The sequence below is a fragment of the Palaemon carinicauda genome, chromosome 43 (assembly GCF_036898095.1).
Source record: "Palaemon carinicauda isolate YSFRI2023 chromosome 43, ASM3689809v2, whole genome shotgun sequence".
Classification (NCBI taxonomy): domain Eukaryota; kingdom Metazoa; phylum Arthropoda; class Malacostraca; order Decapoda; family Palaemonidae; genus Palaemon; species Palaemon carinicauda.
Window position 1 is genome coordinate 41,478,302 of NC_090767.1, and position 16,610 is coordinate 41,494,911.

A 16,610-nucleotide genomic window follows, 5' to 3' on the forward strand; every position below is an offset into this window, starting at 1 on the left:
CCTTAACGGTTAGGAAAAAGACTGGGATCTCAAAAGGCAAAATAGAATTCCTTGAAGAATACAAGTCTAGTCAACTAGAAGACAATACGAGTCTTCTTGGGAAAAGTAAGTTGCCTTGTAAAGCAATAGGGACCGAAAGCAATCTCATGATCTTCTGCCTGTCCTTCTCTGTCCACCCCTATATTCAAGGTCTGGCGGCCAACAGTACGATGGCCTTTGAGAAAGGAGGCAGTTTATCCTTGGATACTATGAGAAGTCTAGGTCTTCGGCCTTGTCCCCATATAAACCCTTGAGTAAGCACCAAGGGTAGGGCCGACTATGCGAGAGAGGTCACTTGCTTGGATCTTTGGATCCATGGACCAATATCTATGTGCAAGTCAGCCCGGACTAGACCTCTTCTATATGCCCTTTAAATGGATCTGACGAATGAAATCTTTAATAAGATTCCGAAAACATGTGCAGGCTTAGGCCTGCAGCGCCACTAAAGCCCATCTCATGGTCTTTGGACAAGGTCCTACATTATGCCTCACCTGTGAACAATGAGGATTGTTCCCTCAAGGATCTAACCTAAAAGGTTATTTTTCAGTTCGCTATAGCCTCTGGGGCTAGAGTTAGTGAAATAGTGGCCCTATCTGGGGATGAGGGCCACATTAAGTGGGAAAACTGCATCTCTTTCCTGATCCAACCTTTCTCACTAAGGACGACCTACCTAATAAGAGGTGGGGTTCCTGGAGGATCTGCCCTTTGAAGGAAGATGTCTCTCTAGGTCTGCTAGAGTATCTAAGGTCTATCTTCATAGAACTTCAGACTTCAGGAGAAACAGCTCTTTACAGGAGAAAACTTTGGATCAAACTACCTATAACTGAGGGCGAAGCTCACCTACCTTATTCGCGGAGCGGATCCTGACAGTACTCCTGCAGATAAAGATCCGAGAAAAGTTGCTTCATCACTGAACCTTTCAGTGTGTGGAGTTCAGCCTCTTCGCTCATTTACTGATCGTAGGTTGTCCAGTGTGTCTTACAGACACTATGCTAAGCAAGTCTATGGATTGAAGCATTATGTGGTGGCAGCAGGTGCTATTTTGGACCCTGTCGTCTAGCTCTTCGATGAACAGTCAATTGATTGGGACTATCAATTAAAAGGAGAAGGGGTCAGCATTTTTCGTGTGACCTCCCTTTGAGTAAGTGTTGCCAAGGTAACACCAAATCTGTTAAGAATCTCAGGTGTGAAATTATACAGATAACACTAGTGCCGTGTGTACATAGTACACAGTGTTGTTAGACTATATCATGTATAGAAATTATAAAGAGAAGTATTATTAAAAGAGCTTTTCTTCAGTTTGAGAGTGGCACTCATTAATTTTTAAAATATAAATATACAAAATATAAAAGTAAAAAGGCAAAATGTATCATAAAAAGAATCTTGTAACATGTCTACGTCTCTGGGTATATATATTTTTAACCTATAAGGGAAGAAAATACATATATGTTAGTTCATCCGTAAATGCCACTCACTATTGTGAAATTACTTGATTGATTTCACTTAGATGTTGGATATGTTTCAACACTGTGTACAAACCTTCACACGGCACTGGTGTTATTGGTTAGATTCTACAGCTATATAGAACAGTCCAAAAATCACCACAGTGATTTTCATTAAAAGGTATTACACTCAAAGGTGCTAATACCTGTTCACCCAATACACTGTCAAGTCCCAAAACAGTCCACTGTTCATCGCAGCACTAGACAACAGGTTTTATAACAGTACCTGCCACCACCACAATGTGTTTTATTTCATGCACTTGCTTAGCGTAATGTTTATAGAAAACACCAGATGATTTCCACCCCGTATATGAGCGGAGTCTATCAAAGTTCATATGTTGAAAGAAGTTCAACGAGGAAGCAACTTTTCTAGGATCGTGACCTGTGGGTGTACTGTCAGGATCCGCTCTGCGAATAAAGTAGGTGAGTTTTGCCCTCAGTTGTTTCAGGGATAAGTTTGATCTTGAGATTTTGCCTAGGAAGAGCTGTCCCTCCTTGAAGTCCAAAGTTCTAAGAATGACCTGAAGACACTCTACTGGACATAGAGAGACATCTTCCTTCAGAGGGCAGATTCTCCAAGGACCCCACCTTTTGGTGGGCAGCTTGTTTTTGGCGAGAAAGGTAAGATCGGGGAAAAGATTCAGCTCTCCCTCTTCTGTGAACTGAATATGGCCTTCGTTTCTAGATAGGGCCACTATTTCACTAACTCTAGCCCCTGAGGCTATAGCGAACATGAATATCAATTTCTGTGTTAGATCCTTTAGGGTACAATCTTCGTTGTTCAAATTCGAACCATAGTGCAAGACTTTGTCCAAGGACCAAGATAGGGGCTTTCGAGGGGTTGCTGGTTTAAGTCTAGCGCATGCTTTCGGAATCTTATTGAAGATTTCGTTTGACAGGTCCACCTGGAAGGCGTAAAGAAGAGGTCTAGTCAAAGCTGACTTATACGTAGTTATTGTGGTGGAAGTCAGGCCTTGTTCATGAAGGTAGATGAAGAAGGAAAGGCAGAAGTCTATTGAGATTTCTGCCGGTCTCTTTGTTTTCACAAAGGAAACCCATTTCTTCCTAGACGATTCGTCTTGTCTTCTGGTTGACTTTGACTTGTATTCTTCTATAAAGTCAATGTTGTCTTTTGAGATCCCAAATCTTTTCTTGGCTGCTAAGGCGAGAAAATCATGAGATGTAGGTTTTGGGTTCTCAATGATGAAGCGTAGACAGTCGACTTCTGAACCAGCTGGGATAGAACTGGATTCAGTAGAGGAAATAGCTTCAGTTTCAGTTCTATAACTAGAGGGAACCAATTGCTCCTGGGCCATTTGGGGGCCACTAATGCTGCTGCTTCCCTGAAAGCTCTCAGCTTGTTGAGGACCTTCAGCAGGAGATTTGTTGGTGGGAACAGATAGATAAGATTCCATCTGTTCCAATCGAGGGACATGGCGTCCTTCGCTTCTGCCCAAGGGTCCTCGTAAGGAGCCGCATATCGAGGTAGTTTCTTGTCACTCGTTGCGAAGAGGTCGATCTGCAATTCCGGGACTTTTTCCAAGATGAAGGAGAATGAGTCTGCGTCTAGGGACCATTCTGTCTCTATTGGCTTTTGCCTGGATAGAGCGTCTGCCGTCACATTGCGGAACCCTTGCAGGTGAACGGCTGATAAGTGCCATCTTTTCTTCCTTGCCAAGCGAAAGATGGCTAACATCGCGTGATTGATGTAAGATGATCTCGAGCCTTGTTGGTTCAGACATTTCACTATTACTTCGCTGTCCAAGACCAGCCTGATGTGGGCTGATCTGTGAGGGGATAGTTTCTTCAACTTTAGGAAGACTACGATGGCTTCCAGAATGTTGATGTGAAAAGTCTTGAACTGGTGCGACCAGTGCCTATGCACTTTCCTTTGATGGGAATGGCCTCCCCATCCTTCCGGTGAGGTATCTGTGTGGATGACCACTGAAGGTTGAGGTGGTTGTAAGGGAATTGTCCTTGACAGGCTCTTGACCTTTGACCACGGCCTAAGAAGCGATCGCAGTAGAGTTGGTGTCAATCTCTGTTGATCTCTTTGAGTGTTTGATGCGTATCTTCTCCAGACTCCTGACGCATCCTTTAGTTGTGCTTTTAGCACTGGGTCTGTCACTGCTGCAAACTGGAGAGAGCCCAGTACTCTTTCCTGCTGGCGTTTTGAAATCTTGTTGAATTTCAGTAGTCTCCTGACAGAACCCGCAATCTCTCTCCTCTTCTTCGGTGGAATGGAGAGGCATTGTAATTGCAAGTTCCAATGGATTCCCTAACCATTGAAACTCTTGAGCTGGAGAGAGGCGAGACTTCTTGTAGTTGATCTTGAAGCCCAGATGATCCAGGGACTGAATCACATTCGTGGCTGCCTGCAGACAAGCTGTCTTGGATGCTGCCCACACCAGCCAGTCGTCCAGGTATGCCGCTACCTGAAGGCCTTCTAAGCAAAGCTGTTGGATGACTGTGTCCGTAAGTTTTGTGAATATCCTTTGGGCTATGTTTAGTTCGAAGGGCATGGCTGTGAAGACATAATTTGTCTTTTGTAGCCTGAATCCTCGGTAGGTGCCAATAAGAATCTGCCAGGTCTATTGAGACTGTGTACGCCCCTTTTGGTAACAGGGTCCTCATGTGTTGTAGGGTTAGCATCTGGAACTTGTTGTTCTCGATGAACTTGTTAAGTGGAGACAAGTCTAGAATGACTCTGAGTTTGTCCGAGTCCTTCTTGGGAACACAAAACAGCCTTCCCTGGAATTTGATGGACTTTGTTTTCCTTATTACCTTTTTGCTCAAGAGTTCCAAGGTATATTTTTCCAATAAGGGGATGGAGTGTTGGAAAAATTGAGGAAAAGGGGGTGGAGTTTTGTTCCATTTCCACCCGAGTCCATTCTTGATTAGGCTTGTGAGAGCCTCTGAGAACGCCCGAGCGTTTCGCTTCTCTGACTTCCCTCCTCATCTCTTGTTGTTCCTTGCGGAACGATTCCATCATTTGTTGCAGCTGCTTCAAGAGCGCCTCGCCCTTGGCTATCAGCGGGTCTAAATGTGGAGTTGGGGCCGAAGAGGTTGATGGCACAGGTTGATATGCCGTCACAGAAAACTGAGGGTCTTCCTTTATAGTTGATATGGATCCTTCTTCATTTGTGGGTGGCTGAGCCACCTCTTCTTCAGGATTTTCTTGCAGAAGATCCTTTTTGGTGTCTGAGGACACCTCCGATATCCATTCTTGAGGGATGTCTATGCCTTCAAGAGCCTTATTGATGTCAGCCTCTATCATCAGCTGGATGAAGGGAGGCTTGACCTGTGCCTGAGGCACAACCGTGACGGATTGGGCCTTAGGGAACAGGAGGCATCTCATAGCTTCGTTTGGCAGGTAAGGTCCCTGAGAGTTCTTTTGGAACCCTCTTACCCATTTTCGAAGCATTTCCCTCGCAGTATCCCTTGACTCCGTCGTCTCAGGATCACCGAAACCATCGGTCATCAAGGCCGAGCAGACGGTGCAACCCTTCGGATCCCAATACCTCAGGGTTTCAGTTGCGATGGTGCAGGGGGCATGAGACCTGCACATCTTGTGGCCACAAAAGTCCCTACTTTTGTGGTTGCAGAACAGGACTGCACACTTAACCTTAGCCTCGTCCTGTAAGGAAAGAAAGAGTGAGATGAGTATGGGGTAATTTATTTCACTGATAAATTTTCACATGCATAAAATAGGATACCCTGTACATTAATATTATTATTATAGCTTAGGATAGTAAGCTAGAAAGGAAATAGGAAAGACACATATCTGTGTTTCCCCTCCAGGCAATTGCTGTGACCTCCTACAATATAAATATGTTCCGTAACTGGAATACAAACCATGCTATTTAATAGGGGTATTACTTTCGGCGTAGCTGTAATGCCGAGCCATTAAAATTCAACGAGGGTTTACTACCCGCACCACTAGTTAGTGGGGGGCAGGGAGTGGGGGGGTTTAGCTTGCTAACCCCCCCCCCCTGCTAACTGGTGGTGTGGGTAGTAAACCCCTGTACCCCCCCCCCTCACACACCTGTGCTTGAGCTCACTTTATTTTTGGCTCGGATCAAGAGCGGTTATTTCCTCTCTCCCTCCTCGCCTATTTTGGACTGCCATTTTTATCTTACTTTTTCTTATACTTCTATATATATACTGTATAAACATTCTTAATGTTTATGTATACATATGTGTATAGAAATGTGGTAAGTTTCCTTTTCAGTGTTTGTGCTGTGTGTGCGATACAAATATGACGACACTTGCATAGTAGCAAGGCCAGCACAGTTCCACTTCGTGGGGAATGACCTCTCCCTCTCTGGTCCATCGGTCTTCCCGTCGGCATATATCCGTTAACTCGGCCACCGCAGGGGAATCGTCATCGCCTGGACCCTCTTCATTCAACTATTGTCTTCGCCTTTCCTCTTTTCTTACGGGAAACTTGGATTCTGAGTGAAGGGAATGTGGCCTTTCAAAGATTGACTACGGTCTCTCTCTTTTCGAGGTCGTTCACCTTTACTACAATAGCGTACTATTTGGAAAGCTCCTTTCCCGTGCGCGGGTTAGGTTGCTCTTCGGATTGTTTGTCTCAATTATTTTTAGTGAAAATCTAATTGTATTTTAATTTTTCAGCTTTCTCCATGGGGGAACACTTCCCTTCGGAGGGTCAGTGGTTCTCACTATTAGTGAATATTCTTAGCTGATTTGAATAATTATAATTCTGTTTTTATTACAGTTACTCCACTCCCCCCCTTCTCCCGTGGATATCGTCTGGGGAAGGAAGGGCACAGTACTTAATTCTTATTTTATGTTGTTCCCTCGGGGTTCCTCTTCATAGTTCCTCCTTAGCAAATTTCTGTTTAATAATTATTTAATTTTATTTTCCCAATTAACTATGCAGTTTTCTTTGTTCGACTAAAGAGTGCCAACGAAGCAGAGCTGTGGGGAATCTGTTGTCACTGCCGTCCCTCAGAGGATGTCGTCATGGGCGTCATCCCTTCTCTTAGAAGTGCTCCCATGACAACATGGCCAGCCCTTCAGATCATCTTAGAATGCTAAAGGAGGTTCGCCTCCAGGGGTTGGCCAACTTCCCTTCCGAGGGAAGTTTCCTCCCCAGGTGTGAGGTTGTTTCTCCCTTCAGAGGGAGAACTTCCCATATCCTAATAAATTCATCGTCTCTGACTGCTGCTGCTGCCCTTCGGCCAGACTTCTCTCCTCCCTTGCTGACTCTCTTCCTTCAGTGGCGGAGCACGGTCTTGGCAAGTCTATTCTACGAAGTGTTCACCTCTCTCGTTCACGAGAGATGCCACTCATAGAGACTCCTCTTCGGAGGATCGCTACTGCTAAGGTCAGCTTGCTGATCCACCGGCCCTAAGGGGCATCATCATGGCCGTCTTCTAGTCTCTTCTACGAAGTGTTTGCCTCTCTCTTTCACGAGACGCCACTCATATAGACTCCTCTTAGGAGGATCGCTACTGCTAAGGTCAGCTTGCTGATCCACCCTAAGGGGCATCACCATGGGCGTCTTCTAGTCTCTACGAAGCGTTTACCTCTTTCGTTCGCTTGAGACGCCACTCATAGAGACACCTCTTCGGAGGATCAAGCAGACCTTCCAGCGCAGCCTGATTGTCCTGCCACCTGACCTTCCGATCTACCAGCGCAACCTTGTGCTGCAACGTAGTCCTTTGGACTTCGGTCCTGGATTCTAACGTAGACCTGCTTACGGTCCCCATTGGTGGATGCTCGCCCTTTTGTATAGGGCACATCCCAGTTCCTGATCGTCCTGCCACTGGTTATCCTACCAGCTGACCCGCCAACCTACTAGCGCCGACGATCTTCCGCGCGCGGGTACCGATGGTCTCCCCCGCGCGCGCCAATAGTCTTGCAAGCGTGCGCGCCAATAGTCTTGCACGCGTGCGCGCCAATAGTCTTGCGCACTCGCGCGTCAATACTCTTCCATGCGCGCGTGTGCATATAGTCTTGTGCGCGAGCGCCGACGATCTTCCGCGCGCAAGCGCCGACGATCTTCCGCGCGCGAGCGCCGACGATCTTCCGCGCGCGAGCGCCGACGATCTTCCGCGCGCGAGCGCCGACGAGCTTCCGCGCGCGAGCGCCGACGAGCTTCCGCGCGCGGGCGCCGACGATCTTCCGCGCGCAAGCGCCGACGATCTTCCGCGCGCGAGCGCCGACGATCTTCCGCGCGCGGGCGCCGACGATCTTCCGCGCGCGGGCGCCGACGATCTTCCGCGCGCGGGCGCCGACGATCTTCCGCGCGCGGGCGCCGACGATCTTCCGCGCGCGGACGATCTTCCGCGCGCGAGCGCCGACGATCTTCTGCGCGCGGGCGCCGACGATCTTCCGCGCGTGGGCGCCGACGATCTTCCGCGCGCGGGCACTGATGGTCCTCCGCGCTCGCGCCAATAGTCTTGCAGGTGTGCGCGCCCCAATAGTCTTGCGCACTCGCGCATCAATACTCTTCCACGCGCGCGTGTGCATATAGTCTTGCGCGCGAGTGCCGACGATCTTCCACGTGCGGGTACCGATGGTCTCCCGTGCGCGCTCGCTTGCCAACATTCTTACGCGAGAGCTGACGATCTTGCGCGCGCTCGCCAACATTCTTACGTGCGAGCGCCGACGATCTTACGCGCGCGAGCGCCGACGATCTTCCGCGCGCGAGCGCCGACGATCTTCCGCGCGCGAGCGCCGACGATCTTCCGCGCGCGAGCGCCGAAGATCTTCCGCCCGCGAGCGCCGACGATCTTCCGCGCGCGAGCGCCGACGATCTTCCGCCCGCGAGCGCCGACGATCTTCCGCCCGCGAGCGCCGACGATCTTCCGCGCGCGAGCGCCGACGATCTTCCGCCCGCGAGCGCCGACGATCTTCCGCGCGCGAGCGCCGACGATCTTCCGCCCGCGAGCGCCGACGATCTTCCGCCCGCGAGCGCCGACGATCTTCCGCCCGCGAGCGCCGACGATCTTCCGCCCGCGAGCGCCGACGATCTTCCGCCCGCGAGCGCCGACGATCTTCCGCGCGCGAGCGCCGACGATCTTCCGCCCGCGAGCGCCGACGATCTTCCGCCCGCGAGCGCCGACGATCTTCCGCCCGCGAGCGCCGACGATCTTCCGCGCGCGAGCGCCGACGATCTTCCGCGCGCGAGCGCCGACGATCTTCCGCGCGCGAGCGTTGACGATCTTCCGCGCGCCAGCGCTGACGATCTTCCGCGCGCGAGCGCCGACGATCTTCCGCGCGCGAGCGCCGACGATCTTTTTGGTGCGAGCGCCGGCGATCTTTTTGGCGCGAGCGCCGGCGATCTTTTTGGCGCGAGCGCCGGCGATCTTTTTGGCGCGAGCGCCGGCGATCTTTTTGGCGCGAGCGCCGGCGATCTTTCGCGCGCGAGCGCCGGCGATCTTCCGCGCGCGAGCGCCGGCGATCTTCCGCGCGCGAGCGCCGGCGATCTTCCGCGCGCGAGCGCCGGCGATCTTCCGCGCGCGAGCGCCGGCGATCTTCCGCGCGCGAGCGCCGGCGATCTTCCGCGCGCGGGCACCGATGGTCTCCCACGCGAGCGCCAATAGTCTTACGCACTCGCGCGTCAATACTCTTCCACGAGCGCGTGTGCACATAGTCTTGCGCGCGAGCGCCGACGATCTTGCGCGCGAGCGCCGACGATCTTGCGCGCGAGCGCCGACGATCTTGCGCGCGAGCGCCGACGATCTTGCGCGCGAGCGCCGACGATCTTGCGCGCGCTTGCTGACATTCTTACGCGCGCGAGAGCTGACGATCTTCCGCGTGCTCGCCAACATTCTTATGAGCGAGCGCCGACGATCTTCAGCGCGCGAGCGCCGACGATGTGGAGGATTTATTTTTTGTTTTATTTTATTTTTGGTTTTGCCAAATCCTGTGAGAGAGAGAGAGAGAGAGAGAGAGAGAGAGAGAGAGAGAGAGAGAGAGAGAGAGAGAGAGAGAGAGATATTGTGTTAGCGAGCGAAAGTAGTTAGGTTAACGATCGTTTGTGGTGAGAAAGACTGTTGGTACAAATGAGATTGTTTGTTTACATTTTTAGTAAGGTTACGACAGTGGTGAATGTTTCGGAGCGAATGCTTTTTTTGATTGACTGCGTCCTGAGTCAGTTGTGTGAACGCTGGAATTATTATTTTTCTTTACCAGCGAGGAAGTGATTTTTGATTTTCTGAGCCGTGATTCCTCCTTTGGAGAGACTCAAGTTTTGAAAGCGGATTATTGTTGATGACCAGGCCTGTAATAAAGGATTGCATTTAGACTTCGCTATTTGATTGCTCGACTGTTGATGACCTGGCCTGTATACGATTTTTTTTTTGGACTGTTTTATTGGATTGCTGAACTGTTGATGACCTAGGCCTGTGAATTGAGATTGCTGATAATAATGATGTTTATGATGATGATGATTATGATTAGAACGACCACCCCAATCACTGAGACAGTTATGGCAAATGGCCACCGAGTGGATTGTTGACCACAAAGCTGTGGTAGTGGGCTGCAAGACAGTTGGCAGTGTGTGGACAACTGTTAGTGTCCATAAAATATATATACGTACATATTTTGGTGTTGGTGGTGTGAGGTTAATGTTAAGTTTTGATCGTTTTTTTTTGGTTTATTTGAATGGTGTTTATTGTATATTTAGTGTCAAGTTTTTGGATGCAGTTGATTCTAGTTTTAAGTGTAAGTTTTTGAGAATATAGTTTTAAGGTTATGTTTTGTTTAAATTTCGTCCTTTTTGTCTAAGAGTCTGGTTGTAGATTACGTAAGGGGAAAGTTTGTGTTGTTGAGACAATTGTCAGTTAGAGTGATTCAAGGGTGTGGGGGTTGTTTTGCAACATCCCGCCTCAACGATCTTTCGCGCGCGAGCGCCGACAATCTTCCACGCGCGAGCGCCGGCGATCTTCCGCGCGCGGGCACCGATGGTCTCCCACGCGAGCGCCAATAGTCTTGCACGCGTGCGTGCCACAATAGTCTTACGCACTCGCGCGTCAATACTCTTCAACGCGCGCGTGTGCATATAGTCTTGCGCGCGAGCGCCGACGATCTTGCGCGCGCTTGCCGACATTCTTACGCGCGCGAGAGCTGACGATCTTCCGCGCGCTCGCATTCTTACGCGCGAGTGCCGACAATCTTCAGCGCGCGAGCGCAGACGATCTTCCGCGCGCGTGACAATAGTCTTGCGGGCACGTGCGCCAATAGTCTCGCGCTCCAGTAGTCTTCCGCGCGCGCGCCAATAGTCTCGCGCGACAATGGTCTTGTACGCACGCGCCCGCCGATGGTCTCCCACACGCGCCAATAGTTTTCCGCGCGCGCTAGTGCCAATGCTTTTGCGCGCGCGCTGACAATCTTCCGTGCGCGCGCCGATGATTTTCCAAGCGTGCAAGCGCCAATGCTCTTGCGCGCGCTCGTGGCAACATTTCCGCGCGCGCAGGCCGACTTTCTTCCGCGTGCGGGCGCTTAGGGTCTCCTGCGAGCGTGCACGGGGGGGCCGATGGTTGCACGTGCGCTAAGTCTACTGTGCACGTGCATCGATAGCCTTACGCACGGGCCGACGGCCTTCTGCACGGGGGGGCCGATGGTATCCTGCACGTGCGCTAACAGTCTACTGTGCACGTGCATCGATAGCCTTACGCACGGGCCGACGGCCTTCGCTCGTGCGCGCTCCAATAATCTTTAGTGCGTGCACACAGCCTTCTACACGCCCCGACGGTCTTCTACGTGCGGACGCTGATGATCTTCCGCACACACTCGCCAACAGTCTCCACGTAGTACTCTCACACACGCGCCAATGCTCCCTCTCTTGCACAACCAGTCACACGCTTCGGTGCATTCTAGGGAGAATGCACAAAACTACACAGTGCCTCACTGCGCGCCAGCGCTCTCCTTCACTTTCCTGCGCCCTCCTGTGCAGTTACGGTCCCGGATCCATGCGCCAGCTCTTGCCAAAGAGTCAAGGCTTGCAGATCCAATGCACCAGCTCTTACCTAAGAACCAGCGCTTGCCTGCTCTCCAGGCAGATATTAAGCACCAGCATCATCCTGTGTGCCATCGCTCCAGACTCACCTGCACACTCGCGCAATTGTTTGTAAAAAGGAATAAAACTTTTTGGACAGGTCACCATTACCCCATTCCTCCCCGCAAACACATAAACATTGCCACCGGGAAAAGAGGAATAAGGCTCCACAGAAGGATTCAAGATCCCGAAGATTCCATCCTACAAGGGAATCGAAACGGGGAATCCTTGGTCCCTGTATCTTCTGAAGTTTCTTTTTTCCTTGACAGACCACCGGCAGCAAACAGGAAAGCATCAACAGACTGATCTCTAGATCACTTTTGGCTGATGGCTAGTTCACAGTTTACTGATTGCTAGGTCGCCGATCACCAGATCGCCAATTGCAAGCTCAATGCTGATCTTTGACCTCTAGTCCCTCCAATGACTAACGATCTCCAATTGCTAGCGTTTCTAATCACCGATTGCTAGTCAATAACCAGTCATCGGCTTGCTGATTACTAGATCACCGATGGGCAGCTCATCTTTCTTCGATCATTGAACTCGGCTCGCTGATCTCTGACCAGCCCATCTTCAGCTTGCTCATCTCTGACGAAACGGGGGGGACCTTAATCAGCTTGCTGATCTCGAACTCACCATTGGCTCACAGACCACCGATTCATCGGTCATCGGTTATTTGCCAGCAGTACGTGACTCGAACTTACTAGTCAACCGCTCCCTGTAGTTCCTAGATCAGAAGTTTGCCATTACACTAAAGTGATCGGTAAACGTTCAAAAACCCTTGTCAACAGCTTGCCAACAGGGAACTACTTGCGAGCACTCTCCAACTGCACAGTAACCACGATACCCAATGGTTAACCATTGATTTACATTCGCCAGATTGATTCTATTCTAAGGAATAGCATCAATCCTATCAGGGCGCGTGGTAAGGCTAAGCGTGGCCTTCCTTTTAAAGAAATTCTCTCTCAGAGAAGAATTCTTACACTGGGTATCGCGCCTGATCCTTTACGACAAGAGTCAAGATTCCAGCGTCGACAATCTTCCATGCAAAAGGATCACCAAGGAGCTGTCCCTTTGGGTCGATGTCCACACCATTTTGGAGTTCAATCAAGGGCTAAGACTTCAGGTCTTCATTTGCACACTGGACCTAAAGGACACTTACTCCCAGGTCCAAATCATCCATCTCGGAAGGTTGGAAGATTCAGTCTAGACAAACAAGAAACACCAGTTCAAGGCACTGTGCTTCGGTCTTTCCACTACACCCATCCTGGTCTCACAGGATCGGCTTCTGTCTCCGCTCTCTCGGGACGACTGACTGAACCTAGCAGACGCAGTGGCAACCTTGCATTAACACTGGAACTTCTGAAGTCTTTTTAACAAGATCCAGTGATCAGGGTAAACCTACGGAAGTCTTCCCTACTTCCCTCCCAGGAGACTGGTGTATCTGGGAATGATTTTAAACACCAATCTCCACAAAAACCTTCTCAAAATGAGTACGACTTTCAATCCAGGAGACTTGAGTCGGAAAAAGAAGAAAGGAGGGACCATAATGCTGCACCACATGACCTCAGCCCTCTGGACAGAGCCTGAAGGTACCTTCACTTAAATCTCTTAAGAGATGAAGTCCAACTTTCCGGTCCTTCAGCAGCCTCATCGGTTCCTAACAGACCACTCAGTGATGTGATGGATGGCAGACAACACACCACATAGAGACTCACATCAACAAGCAGGTAGGAACTGGCTTGTAGCCTCTTCCCATCTAATAGTATAAACACTAAGATGGGCCAAAGCCTGTTCGGTACCACTATCAGCCAGCTTCATTCCAGACTGGAAGAACATGCTCGCCGACAATCTGTGCACAGCATCGCAGATAAGGTATACCGAATGGACTTTGGATCGCCATGTAGCCAACAAAGTCCCGACTTTACGAGGTCCTCCAACTAGGGAGTCTGTTCGCAACGCTCCTGAATCTCAGGCTACCGTTGCTCACCAGCCCTAGACCCCAAGGCTCTCTGGTAACAACGGTGGGTACAACAATGACGTTTACCTCTCGTCCCTGTTTTATCTGGAGAAGGGCACTCAACAAGGCTAGAACATCAGTCAACCTCTCAAGGACTCTCCTAGCTCCGCTATGGCATTAAGCATAACGGTCTCCAAACCTTTTGCAGCTCCTGATAGAGCCTCCAAGAGAACCCTCTCCACATAACAGACAACCCACTTTGATACCTACCAGAAGCTATAGCTTTGCTATGATTGTACGCCTGAAGACTACCCAATACCTCTTTGAAAAAAGGTTGTCTAGATATCTGAGGAATTCCTCAGCATCAGTCTACCAGGCAGTATCACGTCTTGTGCGGTTGGCGTCATGTGAAAGTGTCTCTCCACTCGATACCTCGATTCCAGCAATAGCGGAATCCTCGAGTATATGCAAGAGGAACCTTGATCCTTCACCTTCAAATTGAAAGAAAGGGACACCCTCTCATTGATAGACTTTTCCTAACTCATACGGACTTACAACTTGCCTTTCCCAGTCGGAATTGAGACCTTCCTTTCAGAACATGGTTCAAATCTCCGATCCCTAAAGGGACCTCCTTTTGTTCCACTTCACCAGGCAACAAATTTTCTCCTGATTTAAGAACACAATGTTCCTACGCACTCGGACAGCAACCATACGAGTCAAGGAACTTCATTGTCTCTCTTTCGACATTTCCCATTATTGAGAAGGGCGAAAGACAATGTTCAGTTTCGTCTCTGAGTATGTCACTAGACACAGTCTCCAGAGGTGACGGATCCCACACAAGTCTCAACTAAGTAACGGACGATCCAGATCATCCGATACTGTACCCAGGGTAAGGTATGAGACTTTACCTGAATGAAACGGCAACAGCCTGCCCGGGTCCCTCCTCTTGTCAGCACTGGGAGAGACTAGAGGAGGATCACCGAATCATCATCTTGACATGATGATTCACAGTGTCAGGGGCATAACTATGCCCCTGGTCCTTCTTAGCAGATTACTCTGTGACGCAGGTTTTACAAGAAGGCATGTGAATGTTCCTGGTGACTTTCACAACTTTTCTCCTGCAAGACGTGGCCCACAGGAACTCGATACGATCTCTATCGGTCCGGTGGTGGCTACACAACAGCTGGTTGTATACCTCAAGCTCCTTATTGGACAAGTAGCAGAAGGATGAGGGCACTGTTACCCGGCTTTAGTCTGCGTGAATGAAAAATTTTTACTGGCTCTTATTCTTTTCTTCATCCTACCCTCTCGTGAGGAAAGCAGCATCCTGGGTTCTCTGCATAGCTGACCTCAAACCACTGCAGGTAAAGCATGCTTCCTTGTGTTCCTAGTATTAAGATTAATACTGTTACGTCCCCATACCCTGACGAGGTGGTATTGGGAAAGTCCTAGTCTACAAGTTTCTATCTGAAGAACTTCAGAACAACTTCCTAGGACGAGTCACACTTCATTCACACACAGCTTGCGTAGGCCGCAGTCCTTGCGTAGCAAGGTTCTAGCGAGGTGCAAAGCCAAAAAGCCAGACTGGCAGGGACGTCCACCCTTCCTAATGGGTGAGTCACCCCCTATTAAATAGCGTGGTTTGTATTCCAGCCACGAAAAAACGACAAATCGTAGATAATTTGTATTTTTCCTAACTATACAAACCTTAGCTATTTAACCAAACTTGCCCGCTAGCCCTATCCCCCTTGAAGTCCAACCTCCAAGCAAAGTGAGTTCAAGCACAGGTGTGTGTAAGGGGGGGGGGTAGCAAGCTACCCTCCCCTACCCCCGCTAACTAGCTGTGTGGGTAGTAAACCCTCGTTAAATTTTAATGGCTCATCATTTCAGCTACACTAAAAGTAATACCCATATTAAATAGCTAAGGTTTGTATAGTTAGGAAAAATACAAATTATCTATGAATTTGTCATATTTTTACTATCCTTTTGTTCCGTAATTGAAATACAAACCACGCTATTTACATGGGGTATTACTTTCAGCGTAGCTGAAATGGCGAGCCATTAGATTTTTAACGAGGGTTGACTACCCCCTCGCTAGTTAGCGAGGGGGTAGGGGAGGGGTAGCTAGCTACCCCTCCCCCCTCACACACCGTTGAACTGATTCACTTCGCTTTTGGCTCGAGTGATGGGCAGATGTGTCTGCTCTCACCCTCGCTTGGCTGCCATTAATGTTTTGTCTTTACTTAATTACTTTTTCTTATACTTAATATATATATACAGTATAAACATTCATTATGATTATGTATATATTTGGGTATAGAAATTTTGTAAGTTTCCTTTTCAGATTTGTGCTGTGTGTGTGTAGTGTACGACAACATCACCGCGAAGTTCCAGGCCACCGCGGTTTCACGTCATGGGGCGCGGCCTCTCCCATGGTCCTTCGGTCGTTCCTTCGGCTTCCGTTAATTCGGCCGCCGTGGAGAATCATCATTGCTGGACTTTCTTCATTCATTTGTTTTCTCCGCTGTTCCTCCTCCCCTACGGGGAACTTGGACTCTCAGCGAAGGGAACGTGGGAGTTTAGATTGACTACAGTCTCTCTCTCTTCTCGAGGTCGTTCACCCTTTTACTACTACTATGTACTATTACGGAAGATTCTTTCCCGCGCGGGTTGAGTTGCTATTCCGTTTTATTTGTCAATTATTTTTAATGAAATCTAATTGTAGATGTTAACTTTTCAGCTTTCTGTGGAGAACTCTCCCCTTCGGGGTTCAGTGGTTCTTACTATTTGTGAACATTCTTAGATGAATTACATAATTATAATTCTGTTTTTGTGACAGTTCTCCGCCCTCCCCCTTCTCCCGTGAATGTCAGTGGGGGAGGAGGGCGCTTACTTAATTTGTAATTCTTATGTTTTTCTCTTCCCTCGGGGTTTCTCTAAGGAGTTCCTCCCGGGGGAATTTTTTGGTTAACTAATTATTTATTTTTCCCAGTTAACGATCCAGTTTTTCTTCGTTTGCCTAATGTACCAACGAAGCAGAGCTGCCCTGTTTATGCCTGGGGAGTCTGCTGTTGCTGCC